Genomic DNA, 22,481 nt, shown 5'->3' with positions numbered 1-22,481 from the left:
TTTTAAGTGGAAAAGGAAAAGTTTTAGAATTCAGGTCTTTCACAATATGGAAGGGCAGATTCCAAGCCAATTCTCACTGGTCAGGCCCACTGTGGGAACAAGGGAACCCACTAAAGGAGCTGGGCATATATAGACTTTTATTTATTTATTTTTGCATGTTTCTGGGTGGAAATGCAAAACACAGCATTCTGTTCTTTTCTAGGAATTCCATAGGTGGGGGCAGGTATTCTCCACCAAGATTTGGGGGTTGAGATCAGCAGTTGGTACGTGGCCAGTCTTCCATGAACCACTGACTTGGGGATTTTGTACATTTGTACGAATGCTCAATGTCGTAGGTTGATCACTCTCACATGTTGTGATGCTGCTGTGACTGTCTTGGTCAGCGTGATTAAGAACTGCAGCGTAGAGACCCGTTGCTTGGTTTTGAGTTCTGTCCCTTGCACTCATTAGCCCAGAACCCTGAGCAGGTGATACAGTCTGGGAGAGTCAGACAACAGTACGGTGCCGCACCTCCTGCAGTGCTCATCCCCAGTGTGTGGCGCTTTGTGGAGGTTTCAACATTCTGTTCTCCAAATGCCCTCTGAAGAAGAGGTTTCCGTTTTTAATTCAGATGGAGAAATGGAGGCTCCACAGTCACACAGGTACTCCCTGGCAGCACCAGGAGTGCAAATAAGGACAGCTGGCCCACAGCCTGCGCTCTGGCCACCACACTGTGGAGGAGGAGCGTCCCATGCCGCTCTCTGCACTGCGATGAGGAGTCTGGAGGTCAGGTCCCATGAAGCTCTTGGTGTGTGGCCCTGGTGATGAAGTGGGGGTTGACAAGGACAACACACGCGTGACCATGTTCTGTCTGAGGACGACACTGGACGTGGGCAAAACCACCTTGAGATCCAAGCAGCAGGAAGCTTTGTTCTCAGGTGACTGATTGCCCAAAGTAGGATATGCCACTGGTCAGTGTGTCTCCGTGAAAACCTTAAATGACTATTAAGAATGAATGGAGACCTCACCATTCACCCCCCCGCACTTGGTCCCGCCCCTTGGAGTGTGGGTGTCAACCCTGCCCATGAAGACTCCGCGAGGTATTCATGGCGCCCATGCCTCACCCAGGTTCAGCCTGGCCCCGAGAGTCGTTTTGCTGTATCATTAGCAAACTGACTGACAAGCACAGTGGAGACCTACTTGAAGGAGAGTTAATATTCTCCTCTTATATGGAGACAAATATAAATAGAAAGAAAAAAACAAAACAAACAAGAATACTTCAATGAAGTACTACTTCAATGAAGGCTTAGCCCTAACAACTACCATTAAACCAAACACACAGAATAAATAATTGAAGAACACAGCTATCATCGGCTCCCAAGTGGCTCAAGAAGTTAAATGAAAAATAGAGTCTGGACGTGAGAAACGTCATTTTCAGCAGTTCTTGAACTTCAGGACTCTTCATTTGTTGACTTCACTCCTCAATTCTACATTTATACCTGGGGCAAATCAGAAACTCTTTTTGGCACTGAATCCCAGCTTCGTTATTCTAGTGACTGGAGTCCCGGGTACAGCATCAACTGGACACTGGTCATTTGTGCCATGTGATTTCAGCAAGGAAAAAAGAAAAAAATCTGATGTACCACTCGGTATTGATTTAAAAAAAAAAAAAAAGAATTGATAAATTGATGGGGCTGGCACACAGATCCGTCAAGGTTGTGTTAGGATGTCAAATTGAGATGTGCAGCCAAGGAGAGAGAGTTATCTCTGCCCAGTCCAGTGAAATTTCTAGGTTTTTTGGGAAAACTCGAGTGAAAATTCCTTTCAACCCCAAACATCAGCATTTGTGGTTTAAGAGCATTAATCTATCTGATTGCATCAAGATAAGTTTTCTCATTCTCCTTGTTTCTTTCATCCTTAATACTGTGTCACTATATGTGAAGGTGTCCTTTCTTTAAAAACTGAAAATCTATCCTAAAGAATTTTTAACCAAAGAAATTCCTGAGGTTCAGCTGGTGGCAGAAAAATCCAATCTCTGGATCTTGTTTTCGTTTCTAAACACTGTGGCCAGCTGTAAGGTCTGCCCATCCCAGAGGCAGTCACTTTCTTAATACCTTCTCATACTACTTTTTGATTCTTACTACAAAAAAACACAAGTTGAAACAAACAACAAAACCACTTATTTCTTCGTTGGAATTCCCTGAGCTTCTAGCAGAGTCACTGACTAGGTTTGCTGTTAACAGCCTTGTTAAGTATTTATTAAGCACTTGTTACTAGATAGTACCACATGTAGTTCTTTTATGATGTTTTTGTATTGTATTGGTCCGTCGTTCTCCTGTTTGAAGGTATTTCTCATGAAAATTATAGGAAGTGATTATAAAAAACTCATTTTAAAGCAACACTTCCAGTCTAAGCTCATACTCTAATTTCCAGATAGCAATCACATCCTTCCTGCTGATCCTGCTGCTCCCAGAATTCTGTTTCCATTCCGATCACCACCGCTTTGTTGGCCTTGGGCAGCATCTTTAATCCCTTCTTCTCCAGTGGCCCTGGGACGAAGATTTGCTAGCTGGCTGTTTCTGTCAAAGCTGCCCCCTTATTTTCATCCCGAATGCCAGCAGCCACCTCTGGCACTGGGTAGTTCTCACCTGTGACACCTTCTCAGCTGGTCTCCAATTCCTTTTCTCTGGTTTACCTCTAGATATCAGGATTTAATCTTCTGAAAATAGATGTTCTCGTTCAGAACATCCCAGGAACGTCCCTCCTGGTGCCTTCCACCTGAATCTCTCAACCGTTTCTTCCCCCACTTCCCAAAGCCTCTTGCTCTGAGCACCCTACCTGTTGGCCTGAGCCCTAGAGCTTCCGTGTGCTGGGCCCAGGAGTCCAACTCAGCTTTCGCCTCTTAGTCAGCCCGGACGTATCAGTCTCTCCTTGCCACCTAGGACTCTTCCAATGCCTGCCATCTCCTTAACACCCCCTGGGCTCTGTCCTCCCGAAGACCTCGCCTGCATTCCTGCAACACCGTGCCCATGGCCTTGGCCAGTGCTGTTCCTGTCCAGCACATTTCCACACATCAGAGTCCTTACTGAATAAGGACTGCGTATCCGCCTCCCTTATGCTTGCTCATCTTAAGAGACCAGGCCTCTTCGTTCTACTATATCTCCAAGGATGTGGAACTCATTCACTATAAAAATAAACAGATTTCATGCAGTAAAATGCAGATCAGCTGGGGCGCCCAGAACCTAACCATTGAGTCCATGTGGAAAACATCTTTTCCAAGGGCAGTTGACAAATATGGGCTATTTCCCAGAAGAATGAGCGTAGAAAGACCTGTGTCATCAGTGGAGTGGCTGCTCATTGTCATTAAGGCTGAGGATGGATGTGATGTACCTCCAAGCTGGTTCCTCAACTGAACAGATGGGGAGGCCCCCGTACCATCAGTCTGTCCGTCGCCAGTCCCCTCCTCATGGGAGCACTGAAGGAGGGCAGCTTCTGTCTGCAAGGCTGCCAAGAGTACTTAGAGCTTCCCTCTCATGTCTCTCCTATGCTGGAGTTGACTGCATTTCATTTATGCCCAAGGCTCGGTTATTAAGGATCCAATTGGAATTTTCCATAGTAATCACAATATCAACTTCACCGGGCATTTTGACGTGCTGTTAGGATCCTTTAAAAAGAATTCTACGCCACCTTATTGGCTACAACAGTGAAAGTCGTGCGAATGTCTGTTGTGCCAAGATGACTCTCTGGCTTCTTCCTGCTCGGCCTTCCTAATAGCAATGAGACGTGGTAAAGAGAACATGTGTATGGATGTACAATACTTTGAACAATCAGTTCAATGCTCTATAAAAGCAATATTCACAAATAATGACTATGGAGAGAGTTCTTTCCAAATCCCTTTGAAAATACAGCATTAGTCAAACGTTTAAAGAGTACCTTTGAAATAGAATTCCTTCCTTTCTCTGATATCTGCTTCTCAGATGTTCTAATTAATTTTCTCTTAGTCCCAATCAGAATTGTGGACGTGTGCTGCGCAGAAAACCTCAGGACGATCAGGTTAGAGTGCATTGTTCTTAGTTAAGATAGCAATTTATCCCTTCTGGTTTGACGTACATGTGAGGGGCCTCGAAAATGTTCTTGGAAATGAATGTTAAAAAAATTATACATGGATTTCAAAAAAAAATTTGCACCAGTATACACTGATCTTTCAATTCCGTTTCTCCACGAACTTTCTGAAGTACCCTTGTATGACTCAGTTGCATGGGGAATAGTCTGCTGACTCGTAGAAGAGGGTCCCTGAAGGACAGTGTATTAGGATTTGAATCTGGAGCCACGAATTGTCTCTGGTATCTTGATTTTTCTTAATCTGAGAGGTAGGGTTCTGGAGATAAAACAGATCCTTTATCATAGCTGGTGCAAAGGTTCAAACCTGCATACTGCCTTACATAAGACAGTGTCCCCGCATCTTGTTTGTGTGCATTTTTCCAGGGTCCCTGGAACTTGGTAACAAATGTATATTTTGTCCTTAGTATGTAAACAAAACATAGTTTGTAAATAAATGGATCAAAAGTCATGAAGTTTTACTCTGTGTACGTCATAGGTTGGCTCAAGTGTTGAACCAACGTCTCCAAATATTTGTATGGGAATTTCATGGTAATAAAAGTGTTGTTATGAAATATCAATCATATTCAATTTTGCTTTAAAATATTGAAGCCACTCCATAATGCTATGAAATATTAAAATCAAATATGTGAGGAAACTGAAAAGGATCTGCTTCATAAATTATGTCAGCTACTTTCAGGTTGGAGGATGCAGGTCTCGGTGGAATTGTGGTTAAAGGACATGGCTCTTGATGTTGATGAAGGACCTGTTTAACACAGTGACACTGGGGACTCCTGATGACCTCACTACCCAGAATGACAGTGGTTTGCCTCCAGTATGTCTAAGTTGCACGGTTACCCTGGCTTCGTAGGCAGCATCATTGAGTGCACCTGCCCAGGTTTCTGGTAGGTTGGTTCAGGGCCTGATAAATAATAATAATGATGGTTTCTGGTGAACCTGTCACTGTCCTCACTCTACTCCTATATGAATGCCGGTGAACCTGTCACTACTCACTCTACTCCTATGTGAATGCCTGTCATCAGAACCACTACTTTGGGATATAGATGTACTCATTTCCCAATCATTATTCTCTGTGAGGGGGCCTGGCCCTAACCTAAGTGATCTGCTCATAGGAGAGAGCTGTGTAGTTGTTTCTCTAAATGAGACAGCCATGGTTTGGAGCAAACAGAATACAAATGTCTACTCCGTGAGTGAGTCGGTCCAGCCGCTCGGCTGTGATGCACTATTATTTCTGAGAATCATTTTTATTTTCTGACTGCTTATTTCAATGTGTAGGAGTCCTCCTTGTAGGCAGCTGCCTTTCATGTGTGAGTCTCTCATTTATTTATTTATTTTTAAATTTATCCCTTCAGAGGGGGCAACAAAAGATAAAAATCCCCTGCCGTGCCATGGGGGAAAACAATGGTGGGAACACAGAGAAACCCCCAAAGTCAACCCAGTACCAGAGTATTCGGCTGCCTTGGAGCTTTCCAGCGTCTGCCTTGTTAGCCTATTTCTTAACCATTTGTTTTGTTTCTCAATGGAATAAAGGGCCTGATTTATGTGAAAGCTCCAAGTCTTCATCACAATAGTAAAATATAAAGTCATGGCCACTGGGGTAAGTTGAAGGCATACTTTGCTCTTCGAGGGCATCCTTTGGAAGTAGCGGTCTTTCCTTTAGCTAAAGAAGTTAAACTGAGTCATTCTTTTTAAGCAAATGATGGATTTTGTGAAGAAAACAAAACTCTCTGTAGCTAACATAATTTATGCAAAATCATGCAATTAGTGATAGCTGTGCTAGACTTTTTTTCCACAATGCGCCTCTAATGAAACCATCGTGAGAAGCAGTGCCATCTAATGTAAGTAGTAAACACAGATAGTAAATTATTAATATCTTGTGAGGCATGCAGATGGCAGAACTTCCATTTTTTCCCATGAGCTGCTTGTGCACGTTTGCTAATCAATCTTGCAAGAAAATTGCAAAGATAAATATGAACTCTGAAAGTAACATTCAACAGGATATGAATGCAATAGAGAGCAAGACGTGAACAGGGAAACCAGGCTTCCCTTCCTCTGCATAGCACATGACAGTTTTGCTCGGTCTGAGCTAAGCTTGGTAAGGCTGTATCATTTTCCCGTATGCACTACTCCTTGGCAAGCGCCCGGGGCCTCTGGTTAGGGTGGTACTGGAAAATCCAATCCCCAGTGTTGTCACCTTGGGAGAGGGAAGGGCAGCCCCTGAGCAAGTCGTTGTCCAGGGAGAGCCCCACAAGCCACAGCCGTCCACCCTCTGCGAGCCTGAGCCCCGCTCTTGTGAAAGGTGCCTGGCAGCCACGCCAGGGCTGCCCAAAGTTGCTTCCCACCCCTGCCAGTTTCCCCTCCGCAGGATTCAAACACCTAAGCGGACAAGGTCAAATTCAGCTGCCTTGCTGCCGCTTCTGGCTCAGGGGCCCAAGACGGCGGCCAGCCCCCAGCGCAGACCCGCAGCAGGAGAGGGCACAGGGCTGCAGCCGCGCTCTGTGGATGTGCTAGACAGAAGGCGGACTCGAGGCGCCTCTCCTCCCCCTCGCCTGGCAGCCCCGTGTCCCCGGCTCCATCTCCCTGGGGCGTGTTTCTGGGTAGTAGAATGCTGAGGTCACAGCATTCTGTCTCCCAGCCATGGAGACGCCAGCCGGGAACCCTGGGCATGAAGCAGCAGGATGCACACTCTCGCTCTTGACTTTGGGCTGGAGGCGCTGCCCCGGCCCGGGCTGGCCGGGAGCTCCCTCCGCCTTGCTGCCCTCGCCGGGCCGCTCGGTTTGCAGCCTCGGTTGGTTTCCCACGCCCGCCGGTCTGACACGGGACGCCGGGCACCTGGCCACCCCGCGGGCACCGACCCTGGCCCGCAGCCCCGCGAAGGTGCCAACCCTGGTGAGCGGAGGCTCCGGCGTCGCACGTGCGCAGCCTCCTTTGCTCCTGCTTGCGCGTCTCCCAGCGGCTGGCGCCAGGGCCCCTGTGCCCCGACTTATGCCCCCCAAAGTTAATCGGCCGTGCTTGCCGGTTCTCCTTAGTTTGGGACATTCTTAGGCACCTCTCCACGCTCAGGGCAGGCTGCTGCCCCCAAGGCCCCCCAGTTCTGCCCGGCCAGGGCTGTGGGGCGCGCCCGAGGCTGTGGCGTTTGTCTGGAGCCGGCCTCGCAGATGGGCAGCCCCGCGCCTCCGTGGTCGTCGCCAAAGTTGCCAGACGCCCCTCGGCGACCGCGCCGCGCCAGACGCGGTTGCATAACCTCGCCCCCCGCCCCCGCGCCCGCCCGCCCCCGCCCGCCCCACTCCGGGCTGCACCCGCGCGTCCCGGGCCCCCGGCGAAGCTGCTCTCGGGCGAGTGAGTGCGCCCGAGCCGGGGTCGGCGCCCGTCCGGGCGGTGCTCTGCCCGCGACCAAGTGCAGAGGGAGCCGGGGCGCGGACGGAGGGCACGCGAGGCTCCGCTTACCTTCCGCCGCTTACAGAGAAGTCGAGGTCGGTGCAGCGCCCGGCTCGGGCATGTCTCGCCGCGGACCCTGGCCAGCCTGGCGCGGCACGGAGCGCTCCGGGCAGGGCATCCGCGGCGAAGCTCGCCGGGCTCGCGCGGAGGAAGCTCGGCTCCGGGGACTTGGCCGGCTGCGCGCCCGCCGCCCGCCCCCTCCACCGCCGCGGGCCCGGCCCGCCCGGCCCGGCCGGCCCCCGCGCCGCAGCTCGCCTCCCTCGGCCCCGCTCAGCGACGCGCGCGGGGAGGCAGCAGCTCGGCCCGCTCCCGGGACGCCCGCGCGCTCGCTCGCTCGCGGCGCGGCGGAGCCAGCCTCAGCCTCTCGGCCCGGTGCTCCTCCGATGTCCTCATTTACTGCAATTGTCTCCGGCGCGGTGTCGGAGCCCGGGCTGGGAGGCGGGGGCGGAGGGGGGAGGGAGCGGCAGGGAAGTCCTTGCAGCCGCTCCCGGGTCCCGGCTACTCCGCGGAGCCGGCGGCCGGAGGAGAGGGCGCCGGGAGCCGCGCGCCCGCGCCGCCTGTGCGCTCGGCTGGCACCGAGGCGGGCGGAGCCCCGAGCCCGCGGGGCGGGGGTGGGGGCGGGGGCGGCGCGGGGCCGGGCCGGGCCGCGTGCGTGGCGTGGAGGATCGGGAGCGAGTGGAGGAGCCCCCGCCGCCGACGCCCGAGCCCGGGCTGGAGGACGGGGAGGTGGAAGCGGCTGCCGCCGGCTGCCGCCTGCGCGCGGGGCTCCACCGTGGCGCGTCCTCCGGCTTTCTGGGCTGCAGGCGGCGCTGCGCGGCCCAGGAACTTGTTGAGTCTCCCCGAGAGCCGCCTCCGGAGCAGCTGGCGGACCGGGGACTCCGCGTTCTGCCTCGGGAGGGTCGCTGGGGACCCTGGTCGATGGCTGGGGGCTGCGCCAGCCGGCTCGGACACGCAAGGGTGCGGGGGGCTGGGCGCCTGCCCCCTCACCTGCGGATCGCGGCTTGGTGGAGGCCAAGGTCAGAGGTGTGTTTCAGTGCGTGTGGGGTCCGCCCCCCTCCAAGAGGGGCCCGGAAGGCAGACCAGCTGCCAGCGGCCCGAGGTCAGAAGTGGGGGTGCCGGCCGGCCAGGTGCCTTGCTTGGTGACATTTAGGAGCGCTGTGGAGCAGGCTGGTGCCACTGCTGCTTAGAATCAGGACCCCCGCCCCCCCCCCCCCCCCCCCGCCTGCAGATGTCACAGGGCACGTGCTGCTGCTGTTTGGGCAGAGTTCTCTTGACCTGGGCAGGAAGAGGTTGGATGCTCAAGGTGCTAGCCCCCTACCCCTGGTTGCAGATCCTCCAGGGAGCTTTGTGTCTGCGGTGCGCAGGGCAGCAGGCCCGGGGCTTCTTGCTGCCTGCCTGCAGGCCCCGCTGTCTGGGCCTGGGACTGAAAGCTCACTGTGGGTCTTTGGAGCTGCAGGTTTCCTCCTAGGAGGTACTGGAAGTAGACACATTGATTAGTCTGAGTGTTTAAGGACAGAGAAGTGCTGACCCCCTTTCGGGAGTGAATGGGGAGGACAGCGGGAAGTCCTTTTGCCCACCCACCTCTTCAGACACATCAGTGGGTCCCACCGCTACCTGTCCCTCTGAGCTTCTGTGTGGAGCACCAGCCCTGTGCCAGGTGCCAAGGCTGCATCCTTGTCTGTGGATGGGAGTGGAGCCCAGCACCGAGCTCTGTATAGTGGCTGTTCTTTACAAATGGCTCTCCATGCAATGTTTTGCCTACCCGAGGGCGCTTGGGGCCATGTGTCCAGACATCCAGAAAATGTTGGGGATTATCCTGCCTTTGAGGTTCAGCTCCCCAGTTCCTGGGGACCCACATATGCCAGGAAGGGACCCCTGAACCTATGGAACAAACTGCCCACCTCACATTTTTTATTCTCCTTCTTAGCCTGGATACCCCAAGTCTGATATTTAGTCCAGTTCTCTGGCTTCTGGTGAGACTTCTGGGGGAGGGCTGGAGAAGCAAGGCTGATTTTTGCCTGATCATCCTAGAAGCCTGCTACCTCTTCTTCTATCTGGAAGGGACATGCGGGGACATGCAAGACTGGGAGACACACGTAACCCCAGATGGGAAGGCTTGCTGTCCCTGAGCACTCCCAACATGCTCCCCCTGGGCTGTGCTGTCGGGCTCCTGACGTCAGGAACTCTCCCACTGGTCTTAGGAACTCGATGCAAGTCTTGCTTTATTGCAACTGTAATTTGCCTTTCATCTCTTAAACATGCCACTGTACATAAAGCTGCTGAGAAACATGGCCCTTGCGCTGGTGGTCATGGAAGTGTTCGGGAACCATGAGTGGGGACAGACACACATAAATGCACGCACAGGAGCGTGGGCTCAGCCGCAGGTGCACTGGTGACCTGGCAGGAACGCAGCTCCCAGGACTGCGTCATCTGAGGTGGGGGGATGCCCGCCTCTAGGAGAAAAACAGCTGGGACTGGCAGGTTACGGACACCCGGTGAACTCGGTGTGTTATCAAGACTGACTGAGTCCCTTATCTGGTAGACATACTGTTACTTCTCTCAGTCTATAAAATAGTTATTGTTCTTTTCTTTTGAAATGAGAAGCTGTTTGCCCCTTGTATCACTGATGTTCTAGTCTTCAGCAGCACAAAGCAAAATCTTGGTGCAAACTGGTCTGCCTATTCCTTTGTGATGGATAGATGCCTGGCATGTGCGAGGTTGGAGCGCCATCATGCCCACAGCTTTAAAGAGAAATGTCTGCAGGAGGCTGGATGGGGAGGAGGGAGATCGGCCGTCTTCCAGCCTGCGGACCCCCTTGGCATTATTATTTTTGATGTGGGGGACAGACAGCTATGTTTAGAGTCTGGAGTGAGTCCTTAACGTTCAGCTTCTTCAGAAAAGGAGTGGAACTTGATAGACAGTAAATTAATTTGAGATTCAATTAGGGAGAAGTTGGGTTCAGATGTTTTCTGAAATAGGTGGACCTGCAAAGGGGAATATAGCTACTTCCTATTGAGTAGGACTTCCTGCAGCCAGGGACATGTAAAGAGTAAAAGGGATAAAAACCAAGCCAAGTATGTGAGTCTCTCTTTTCCTTTCTTCTTGGAAGTGTGCAGAGAAGTGCTGGAATTCCACCCCTACAGAACGCCAAGGTTTCCCAATTTTCACATTAAAAAAACATGAGTATATGAAAGTCAAAACATTCCTGGATATGCATAACCGTTTTGTTGGTGTTAATTTCAACCCTAGCCCCTATCATCACAAGAACGGGTGAAAATCTCGGTTCCATCATGCAGTGTGAACCTTCACTGCTGGAGCCTGCAGCGGCATGGGGGGTGTTCACGAGCCAAAGCAGCGGACTCTGCACGTCTCTGTGTGGGCAGAGATGCACAGGTGCACCTCAAGGGATTCCGTGTTAACGAAGGCAACAATGCAAAAACGTTGTCAACCACAGGAAACATCAGGGTGGAGATTACATTTGGGACATGGTGCGTCTTCAAGGCCACGGCCCCTTCCCTGGACTGTTTTGTACTTGAAGAGGTGGTTGCACAATGTAAATAGAAGCTCATCAAGTGTTCCCTTGCGTTTTGTCTGAGCATGGTCACTGTATCATTGCTGTGTTTATCCCAACAGTCCATCCCTGTACATGAACCACAGTATCCATCAAAGAGAGTCTTTTCTGTCTGGCAAAGGCTTCCTCTATGAAACCCAAGGTATGGGAAGAGAGAGGTTCTGCACGTGGGCTCCGGCTGCAGGTGAGACTTCTTGAATGGTCAGTGACTAGGAAGGCCCCTCTTGGGAGCACCTGGACCACATTCACTGTGGAACCCCGCCCCCCCCCCCCGCCCTTTGACGGTCTGGAGGGCCTCTCAGGTGAGCCTCCTCCTGTGATGAGCAGGGCAGGCCCCTCCGTTCCCATCGCCTGTGCTCTTCTGCTACAAGGAACTAACTCGCATGGACGCACACCTGTGGGGTAGAGCGGAGTAACAGGCAGCGTTCCGCCTCCCTCTTTCAAGGCAGGACGGCAGAGTGCTCAGAGGTTGCTCCAGCCAGGCCTCATCCTTTGCCTGCAAGACTCAGAAGGAGCCCTTCTGCATCACTGCCTTTGTCCGGCAGTCACTGTCTGCTCTCTAGACTTATTTCTGGCTTGCAAGTCTCCTTTTGTGAAAAGGCCTCTGCCTGTGGCTCTGCCATTGTCCGGGCGGCTAAGCCGTCTTTCCTTGCTGTGGGAAACACAACTGTGTTTCTCAAGTGCTTGGTTCCTGCTCCAGGGATGCCCCTCCCTGTAGATTTCTTTTCCTTCTGCAGTGAGAGAGTAGGCATGGCTTACTGGCCCCAGGACAGTGAGTCTGGGAACAGCGATGCCGTGGAGACTAGTTGAGACCCAGACGCATCCTTGCGAATCTCGTGTGTCTGTAGGAAGTGGGATATGTTCATTTCTAAGAGGATGAAGGTGGCTCCAGGTTCCCCTTCACACACCCTCCAGGGCAGGCAGTGATAGATGAGGGTGATGAAGAGAGGCGGGTGCATCTGGCTCTCCGCCCGCCCCCTCCTTCTCCTCATTGCAGGGTGCCCCCACCGGCGGCTCTGCCTCACCTTTCCCTCAGGTGCACTTGGTGGAGGAATAAGCACATGCAGTTTGATTTTGCTCACACTAAGTGGTTAGCTGGGTGATGGTGCCTACAGGGTTGTAATTTTATTTACTTGTATTTTACCTTCAAAGGCAAGAGAGAAGGATATTCCATACCCCCCATTCACTCGCCAAATGTCGACAACAGCCAGGCTGGGACAGACTGAAGCCAGGAGCCAGGAACTCCACCCACTGTCCAACCTGGGTGGCAGGGGCTCAAGAACTTGAGCCATCCACTGCTACCTTCCAAGATGCACGTTAGCAGGAAGCTGGATGGAAATGGGGTAGCTGGGGCTGGAACCAGACACTGCAGTATTGGATGCAGGCGTCCCAAGCAGGACCTTAAGGACAGTTGCCAGCCCCACCCCAGGTTTCCCTATTATCGAAATCTGAGGAGCAGACCTCTCCCAGCAGAGGTAGATGGTTAATGGGCTTTTCTTAATCCCTGCTGGTAGCACCAACAGCATCTTTGAGCCTGCACAAGCCAACCTCTCATCAAGCAGCTAATATACCCAGACCAAAGAATGATACCTTTGACCAGAACTAGGTCAAGAAGGGATAAAAAAAAAATTGCTTTCAAATTTCAGTGGCTGGCTTGTTAATCCACCTGGCTGGTGTGAGACTGTTGACTGCCTTCGTACCTGTCTGTCCTGGTGAACTGAGACCTCTCATCAGCTGGGCGGGGCTCCTGGGGTGGGGATTTCCTCCCCTCCTCTCTGTTCCCACCTGAGGTTTCACAGACCTGGAGGAGGGATGTGGGAATGGGAGGAGCGGACAATGGATGCCGCCTTGTTACACTTTTTCATTCCTCAAGCTGTCTTTGAATAGGAGACCTTTTAATAATGTTGCACTTTCATTGTGTGCCTACTGTGTGCCAGGCACTCGGTATGTTGGACACCATCTACTTCTGTGCTCAAAAACTCTTTTCATAAATAGAGAGCAGAAAAGTTAAGTCATTTCTCCAGCTAGGTGGGCTGTAGGAGAGCCTAGAGTGAGATCTGTGGGTGCTTGGTGCCACGTTCTAACACTGCCCTGCTCAAGTCTATGGCTTGTAGAAGACCTGGAGATTGCTCAAGAACTAGGGTATAGTGGAGTGTCACTCTGTATCACACTGTATGGTCCTAACTGACGAATGGCATTGGCCAGTGGAACTCCCTCCTGATACTTACCCGGCCCCCTGCAGCATCAGGTGTCTGTATCCGGAGGACCCTGCGCCCCTTCCGGTGGTGTGGTGTCAACTGTGCCCTCATGACACAGATTCCAGCCACAAGTATTGATGCTCACGTGAGGTTCTCATCAAGCAGGTAACATACAGGCTGGCTGCAAGTCTCATGGACCAGGAATCCATTAGTGTTCAGTAGCCATACCTGGTCTTCTCATTGTGTACATTACACCTGGAAGTGAAGCCTGGCTCTGGAACAGCCGTGGACCATAGTCATTTGGCCTTCGGGCAGTACTGTGTGCTTACCCGATATAATCTCAGCTGTATCATCACATATTTTCTTCATTGAATAACAGTCCCAATATTGGATGCCACCATATCCCCAAAAGATCACTCTGGATGCCTCTGCTTCCACTGTATTGGCACCTGTGCAGTTACCCAGAGCAACCTGTTGGTCCCAGCATCACAGAGACGACGCCGTGCCTAGGTTAGCTACTCCTCCTCCTTTTTGCATTTTTGTTTTTCTTCCCCTCTTTAAGGCGACTAACACACTCTGCACTTAATTCTAATTATCTACCTCTGACATTTTTATACTCTCAGTCCAATAAATTATTTTGCTAATTTAGGTCCAAGAATTGATTACCTGACTTTAGATGTTGTATTTACTTAGCGGAGTTCATCACAGATGATGGGAGAAGCTACTTAGTGTTGGAAACATGTGTTTTGTTCTTTCTTTTTAAATACTTATTTGTTATGTGTTTGAAAGACACTATTACAGCAAGAGAGAGAATGATCTTCCTTCTGTCTGCTGGTTCACTCCCCAAATGACTATGAAGGCTGGGGCTGGGCCAGTCCAACGCCAGGTGCCCTGAGCTGCTTCTGGGTCTCCCACGTGGATGCAGAGGCCCAACTAGTCGGGCCATCTTCCACTGCTTTCTCGGGCACAGTAACAAGAGCAGCCAGGTCTCGAACCAGTGCCCATACGAGATGCCAACATCCGAGGCAGGAGGCCTAGCCTGCTATGCCACAATGTCAGCCTCATGTTTTATTCTTAAATCCCAAGTTCCAAATGGAAATATTACATATTTTTTCATCTAGTTGTGTTTGATAGCTTGTAAGGCCACACAGACCTTCAGGCCCGTGTTTTTCACAGTCATTTCTTTTGTTCCTATGATCAAGTCCTTCGAGACTCGAGTGGCTGGGCCATTACGGGGACTCCAGGCTGCAGGGCTGCGGAGCGCCTGTTTCTGCTCTGCCTCCTTTGTGTGTTTGCGCATCCTGGAGCCAGCGTGTCCTCTGCGTGTGCGTGCAGCCTCGGGAGCTCACTTCTGGGTTCTCGTCCCGGAGCACTCTTGTGGCTTTAACTGACTTGAAGTCATCATCAAAACACATTTCAACATGTTTCACATGCAACTTTAATTTCTTCCAGGATTTGTAAAATGTTGCTTAGTATTTCAGCTTCTCTTTAAGAAGTCCGTAGTTTGAAATGCATGTAGTCAGACTGCTTTGCAAATGGTCATGATTTAGTTGGAACCCTGTGTCTTGGCCGTCACAACTCCCTGGCAGACTGTCCCCCTTCTGAGACTCCACAGTGGTCCCTCAGGCATTCCTGGGTCTAGAGGAGGGAAAGGCATTAGGATTCCAGAACATGCATTTCATTCAAGTGAGGGAGGCAAATTGCACAGAACTCTTTTTGCATTTGTGTCTTGAGTTGACTGTTGTAGGAAGAAATTTGAAAATTGGTGTGTTCTTTAAAAAAATAAATTTGTGGTGAGAAGTTGGAAATTGAGTCACTCCAAAAAATTGCATTATCGGAGAAGTCTATTACTTGGCTTAAAGATGGAAGGAAGTCATGGTTGATTTTATGGGTGTTTTCAGTATGAGTCCTAAACAACTTTCATTTCAGAGTTTGGTCAATAGTGAAAATGACCTGCAGTTGAACAGTTAGAAACAAATGAGGGTTGAAGAGACAGTGATGGACAGCGGCCTGAACGACTGCTCTGGCCCTGGGTCAGCACGGTCCTCATCATAGTCCTGGTTCCTCTTGAGTTCAGGTCTCTCTCCCCACTTGAAGAGGAATGGCCTGGCTCCATTTGATCAGCCTGAGCAAATCTAAAAATTATCCTTTTATTAGGTTGTCTTGGGCTGTGAGCGTTATGCCCTGTAGTTCTAGCAGAAAATGAAATTTATTGATGATTTATTTTGTTCACTGAATCCAAGTATGAAAATGAAGAAATTCATTTTAATGCTTTATTTTTTTCCCTTTCCCAGCGGAGTAAATATTGTCACATGAAATTGCTGATGATACTTTGGAGTCCCTTAAAATAAGACTTGTGATTCATTCACACCATGAAAATAGTGGAGAACCAACATTTTCACCTGCGGATTCATAAGTTACTGGTTCTTTCCTTTTTGGTCCCTGGGTGTTAATGAACATTTTCACTTCTGGAACGTTCTCCGAGGCTGCCTGCAGTGTGGACAAAAGAATGTGGCTTCTGCTGCCTGATTCACGCTGTGGGTCCCAGCCTGGGGAGTTCCGTGTTCTGTCTCCTTGTTGTGGACAAACTGCATGAATTTAATTCGATATTTGCCACCACCTCCTAGTCTGAGACTGGCGGGTAAGCAGAGTAAAGCTGCACTTCATTCCAGAGCCGTGCGCTTGGTGCCCACTCCCTCCTGGACTGCGGCGGATGTCTGCTGCATACAGTGTGTGGTTTGCCCGAGAAATACATCCCTTTGTATGTTAGACATGCTGAATTTTTGCTTTTTTGATGGAAGAATATACTTTGTTGGTATTTAAAGGACATTTTAAAATATTGCCAAAGTGAAATCAGGTTAAGTTCTGATGCACATGACAAGTGTTGAAACATGGCTTGTGTTTGCCATGAAATTTAAATGAGCTCCATTAAAGCAGAAATCACATCTACATACCATGTAAAATGCAAAGATCTCCCATAGACTACCTATTCTTTATTTCCTGACAAGCTTGCATAATCTCTACATTTGAATATAGAATAGAGTCAATATTTTAAGTTACCCATCCATGGGTATAACGCACTTAGAGCAAGCTCCTTCTGTGAAAGTTTGGCTTACCAACAGGTGCACTGGCCGGTTTCATTTCACCAAAGGCTCATTTAGATTAAGGCTGCCCTCAGATAACACTGTCTCTTCCGCACTCGCAGATATTGTCATTGTCCGAATTGCCTACATCATGACTCCGTAGGACCACATCTGTCTCGTTAAGTGTAACCTACCATATGTTCTTGTACCTAGGTGTATATAAATTTACTGACCCACTATTTCTGATTGTTTGGGGGATGGGTTTCTGTCCTGTTCTGTGAGGAGGTTGGTTTCTCCATGATTTGGGCCATCAGAGCACAGCAGAGGTGCTGTACGTTTGCTAATGCAACCAGCATATTCCGCATGCATTTGTTGGAGAGAAGGCAGAGCCCAACGAGGAAACGAGCGGATGTGTTTCCCAAAGACCTGGACACTGGGCTGGGAGCATTGCACACTTTTCTCTTTATTGGCTAATTTGGAGATATGGTAAAGTGTAGAATCTCAGTGAGAGGTGGGACCTGAAGGACTGGTGTGGAGCAGAGCTGGAGAGTCCTTGACGACGCCACTCGAACAAGTTTTGCTAAATCAGGACTCACAAATACGCCTCTCCACGCACCTGTAGGTCTGGTCCCATCTGACTCAGATATTCCTGTGGTTTCCGTACTCCACACTTTGCTCTCCTTAATATAAAGATGCTTCCTGGCTTATTCACAACTTAGCATGTATGCCAAGTCCTTCTTGATTGATGGCACGCCTCGGCATCTCAGCTCCTGTTCTGCGAGAAGTGCAGGCATGTTTGGGGTGCAGTTTCACCCCATTTATTGTTATTGTTGTCTGTGTCTTCATGGAGAAAAAGGAAAACAGAAGCATCCCTCGTTCTCTGGTCTTGGTTGAAGTGGTTGCACGTCCATCGCTCCTGTGTGCTGCCCGTGGTTCCAGAGCCTTATGGGAGTTGGCACCTTGGCAAGGGGAGCTCACGGAGCTCCGTCAGCAGTGTGACATGGTACCTCTCCCAGGGGCTTGTGGGCCACCGAAATTGCCCCCATAAATATCAGCGAGAAGGGAGACGCCTTGTTTGTTTGTAGCTTGTGCTTGAATGAGCCACGAACACTTCTGGAAGACCCTCGAGTGCGGTGCTTCTTCCCTAGGAAGGCAGAGTAGCGTTCATTCTTGCACGTATCCAGGACATGAAGGCTCTCGCATTTTGAGATTCCAGTTCTCTTAGTTCCTAACCACCGATGGCAAGAGGGGTCTGCGGCGGGTGCTGCAGGCTTGTTCGTAAGGAGTTACACGATGAGTGTTTTACCCTTTGCCAGCCATGACCTCTCTGCCATGAAAACCCATCTCACTGTTGAAGCAGGAAAGCAAATATAGACACTGAGCAAGCAAACAAGCATCGGCCGAGTTCCAGTAAAACTTTATTTGCAAAACCAGGAGGTAAACTAGATTTTGTCCACAGGCAATGCTTTCCGACCTCTGATTTATAGCATAAGCTGTTTGGCAGGATTTTGTGCTCTATGTAAATCCAGATTTTAAAGAAGAATAAAAGCATTCGATTCATTACAAGAGAATACAGTTTCTTTTCCTTTTGCTTCTCGTGTAACCCTGCCTCTTCTGGGACTTGGGCAGAACTAAGCAGGATATCCTGGGGAGGATTCTTATGGTGAGGGAAGCTGATGGAGCTGCTCACGTTAGGATTTCAGCAGCAAACAGCAAGTCCATATCAACAACTGGCAATAGCAATATTGTTGTGCCTTTGTCACTGAGTACCAGGAGCGTGTGGTGTTGCTCGTTATGGGAATGCTGTGGTCCTGGAACCGAGACACAGCCGTCCCTTCGCAGGGAGGTCACCGATGCTTGGCTCCTTCCCCCCTCCATCTCCCTGTGACAAGACAATATGGGCACTTATTGTTGAGTTTTCCTTTCTGGCTGAGTTACCAAAGTGTTTCACACAACCAAGTGGACTGTCTTTGCTGTAGGTTTTGAGTACTGGAGCTGTTGTAATGACTAATATGTTTTTTTTTTTAATTTTAATTTTTATTTATTTTTTTATTTTGACAGGCAGAGTGGACAGTGAGAGAGAGAGACAGAGAGAAAGGTCTTCCTTTTTGCCGTTGGTTCACCCTCCAATGGCTGCCATGGCCAGCACGCTGCTGCCAGTGCACCGCGCTGATCCGAAGCCAGGAGCCAGGTGCTTCTCCTGGTCTCCCATGGGCTGCAGGGCCCAAGCACCTGGGCCATCCTCCACTGCACTCCCAGGCCATAGCATAGAGCTGGCCTGGAAGAGGGGCAACCGGGACAGAATCCGACGCCCCGACCGGAACTAGAACCGGGTGTACCGGCGCTGCTAGGCGGAGGATTAGCATGTTGAGCCACGGTGCTAGCCCAACTAATATGTTTTTTTAAAGAGATTTATTTGTTTATTTGAAAGTCAGAGTTAGATACAGGGAGAGACAGAGCGGGGACAGAGAGAGGTCTTCCATCTGCTGGTTCATGCCTCAGGTGGCCACAATAGACAGCGCTGGGCCAGGCTGAAGGCAGGAACCAGGAGCTTTCTCTGGGTCTCCCAAGTGGGTTCCAGGGCTCAAACGCTTGGGCCATCTTCTCCTGCTTTCCCAGGCCATTAGCAGGGAGCTGGATCAGAAGCAGAGCAGCCAGGACAGGAATTGGCACCCATACGGGATGCCAGTGTCACAGACAGACCGTGGCTTTTACCTGTTATTCCACAGCGCTGGCTCCATGATATTATTTTTTGTTTTAATGATTTCTAAATAACTGAGGTTCAGGGTTAAGTTTCTGTAATTGTTTTTTTTGTAACATATGGAAAATGTTTAAAGTTAGCTTCATATGAATGTTTTTATAACATGAGTGTCACTCCAGACAGAAATCCTTCATGACACCACATTGCAGACAGTGACCACTGAACGCCCCGAGCTCCATTGCATGGTGCCCACACCTTGCCATGTGTCCATGCAGTATCCTTACTGATGCTTTGTGGTATTCTCCAAAGACATGAGATAAATTTTTAATTTTCTTTTATATAACGATGCTTTTGTGCTGGTTATCACTGTGGAACTGTCTTACTAATTAAAATTAGTTGACTGTGCCTAGTGCTGTAACTTACCACGTGGTTAAGACAATCTCTCTTAGGTGATGGCTTTTTGTTTACCGAGCAGAGAGAACCCTCAGTGACATTGCCTTGTTCTCAAGGGTGTTTAACTCAAGGAAGCATCTTTAAAATCATCTCCCTTGCCTACTCTTGGAAGCACAGCTGTGCCTTTGAACATCTAGCGGCAGAACGTGAGGTTCCTGCTTCAGTTCTCGATTTCTAACTAACAGGTGGTGGCTTCTGTCTTCTTCATGCTTAGATTTCACTTGAGAATTCCAAGTGTTCAGCTCATACCGGTTAGGAGAAGACTGAGCTGGTCTTGGGGTTTAAGAGTGAAGTGCAAGTGTGCGCACCTGTTTTAGGGTCTAACTTGGATGTTCATCAGAGGATGCAAAATCCGACGTCACTCTGAGTGGAGCAACCTCATTCACGATTTACAATTGAAAATGGGAGCAAGGAGAAGCCGAAGTTGCCTGGAGAGCAGGGATCTGGGTTGAGCTGAGTCTCGTCTCCTGGGAACCTGGTGGTTTGGATGATGCGCAAGACAGGAAGAGGAGGGCAGATCTGTCTGTGCTGTCAGAGCTGAAAGTGCAGCACCCAGGTGCAGCTCCCATGGCAGCTGTGGAGGTAGGTGCTTAAAGGAAGACATCCAAGGCCGGTGCCATGGCTCACTTGGCTAATCCTCCACCTTCTGCGCCGGCACCCCGGGTTCTAGTCCCGGTTGGGGCGCCGGATTCTGTCCCGGTTGCTCCTCTTCCAGTCCAGCTCTCTGCTGTGGCCTGGGAGTGCAGTGGAGGATGGCCCAAGTGCTTGGGCCCTGTACCCGCATGGGAGACCAGGAGGAAGCACCTGGCTCCTGGCTTCGGATCAGCGCGGCGTGCCAGCCGTAGCGGCCATTTGGGAGGTGAACCAACGGAAAGGAAGACCTTTGTCTCTGTCTCTCTCTCACTGTCTAACTCTGCCTGTCAAAAAAAAAAAAGGAAGATATGCAATCCCTTCTTTGTTTTTTCCTGAGCGGAGATGCTGCTCAATGGAAAACAATGGGTTTCAGAAACAGACAAGTAGTGAGAGCGCAAGAGAACCATTCGCAGTGGTAAGTGCTCCTTGAAATGCAGCAGCGAGACAAAGGCAACCTCTCCCTGGGGCAAGTACATGGGACACGTAGACTCTGGGGGAAGGATGTCAGGTGTCCCAGGGAGAGTCGAGACAGTCAGGAAGGTGCGTACCCTCGTGTTCGCACCCCCAGCCCCGGGCCCGCAGAATCTCGGAGCAGGGAGGTTCACCGGGAGCCCACTTCATCAGCCTCATTCCATCTGTAGGCTGCCAAGGAGGCCGGTTCCCAGATGTCCGGTTTTCCAGGGCGGCTCGGGCTGCCGAGAGGAGTCCTGCTCCTTGGGTGAAGAATCCAATGCCCGTGCTGGGCCCAGCTCTTTTCCTGTTCTCAATTAGGAACAAAGAAAGCATTTCTTCTTTCCGTTTCTTGGTTCCCTCGTAGCGAGAATGAAATTTTTTATGAAGTCTCACATTTGGTGGTTATTGCTCCATTACCTATGGAAACTGCCGTAAAGAGCTCATTCCACTGCCATCAGCCCGCGCCGCGGGCATCGTCGAGGCCACGGAACTCGGCCCCAGGGCTCATCCTGGGAAGAAGGACCCTGCTGGTCTCTGCCAACGACTCCTACCCAGGCTGCCAGGGAGGGACGTGAGGCCTTGCAGGGGCTGTAAAGAGACTGGAGGTGAGGATTTCTCTGTGGGGCGCAGGGCCTAGTGCATGTGGTCAGACGGCCGCTTTCTGTGAACGCTGGAAGGTAACCCAGCCTGGGCCTAGAGACGGAAGACGCAGGTCCGCCCCAGCGGAGCCGGCCCTGTTTCTGCGTTCCTCCTCTGTCGGCTGCCCCTCTGTTCTCCGGTCTGTCCCTGAGTCTTGCCTCCAGAGGGATGCCTGCCCCTGCCTGGGTGACTTAGCCCACTGACTGCCTGGGGCCAGGCCCAGCCTTGGCTCAATCCCTCTTGGCAGGAGCCAGGGCTGCTGGAGCCTGGAGCAGTTGGTCTCTGTTCCCTCTTGTGTGCTCACTTTCTTTCTTGCACTTTTGCTCTCTGCTCTATTTCTGTCCCCAAGAATTCCTGTCTCATAAAGTGCAAAGTCTTTCCCCTGCTGCACTGTCCTGGATATTGCTAAATTTCTTTTAAATAATTAAATAAAAGCTCAGAATATTCTTTTGTAACAGATTTATTTACGTATTTGGACGAGTTAAGAGAAAAGGAGGGATAGAGATCTGTTCACTGGTTCTCTCTCCAGATGGCTGCAACCACCAGGGCTGGACCAGGTTGAAACCAGGAGCCTGGGACTCCATCAAGGTGGATGCAGGGGCCCAAGCATTTGGGCCGTCTTCCATTGCTTTCCTAGGTGCATTAGCAGGGAGCTGGATAGGAAGTGGAGCAGCTGGGTCTTGAACCGGCACTCGTATGAGAGGCCAGCGTTGCAGGTGGTAGCTTAACCCCCTGTGTCACAATGCTGGCTCTCTCAGAATATTCTTGAGGCTGATTTCTGAGTGACATAATGACCTCAGTGTATTCCAGCCAGCTGCCCCTGTGATAAGATCCGCGTTCACCAGTGGAATTATTGCACTTAGAGCACCGCAGGTCATCTCTACCATCCTAACAGACAGCTAGTGCGCACTGCAGTTCGTTAACCCTGTGTTGTATGTCAGACCTCACAGCTCAGCACACAAAAGTGACACTTTGTACCCACTTACGACGTCCTCACTAAGCTGTTATCTGGGCCGTGCAGCAGTGCACTGGACTTGTAGGACCGCTGGGGAGTGCCACGTGCAGTTTGCTACACAGAGATTCCATGTCACGCCCATCAGGCGCCCAACAGGTGATTCATCCAGGATTCTAGGCAGGGCTATCACTTTCTGGTTTGTTTGTTTTGGGAGAGACAGACAGACAGACACAGAGAGAGCTCCCATTCTGGCCTGCTC

The 22,481-nt window shown here is 50.6% G+C and overlaps 2 protein-coding genes across 2 annotated transcripts in view; one reads left to right on the top strand and one right to left on the bottom strand.

The window, feature by feature from the left end:
* Positions 1 to 7,687, bottom strand: part of INSYN2A (inhibitory synaptic factor 2A) — a 55,776-nt gene extending 48,089 nt beyond the window's left edge. The window contains exon 1 of the mRNA XM_062214264.1: positions 7,546 to 7,687. The gene's annotated coding sequence lies outside the window, so the exon portion shown is untranslated. The remainder of the gene's footprint in view (positions 1 to 7,545) is intronic.
* DOCK1 (dedicator of cytokinesis 1) overlaps positions 1 to 22,481 on the top strand; it is a 491,536-nt gene that overhangs the window by 257,541 nt on the left and 211,514 nt on the right. The gene's annotated exons all lie outside the window — the stretch shown is intronic.

The sequence above is a fragment of the Lepus europaeus genome, chromosome 17 (assembly GCF_033115175.1).
Source record: "Lepus europaeus isolate LE1 chromosome 17, mLepTim1.pri, whole genome shotgun sequence".
NCBI lineage: Eukaryota > Metazoa > Chordata > Mammalia > Lagomorpha > Leporidae > Lepus > Lepus europaeus.
This window is presented reverse-complemented; position numbering and strand designations above follow the sequence as displayed.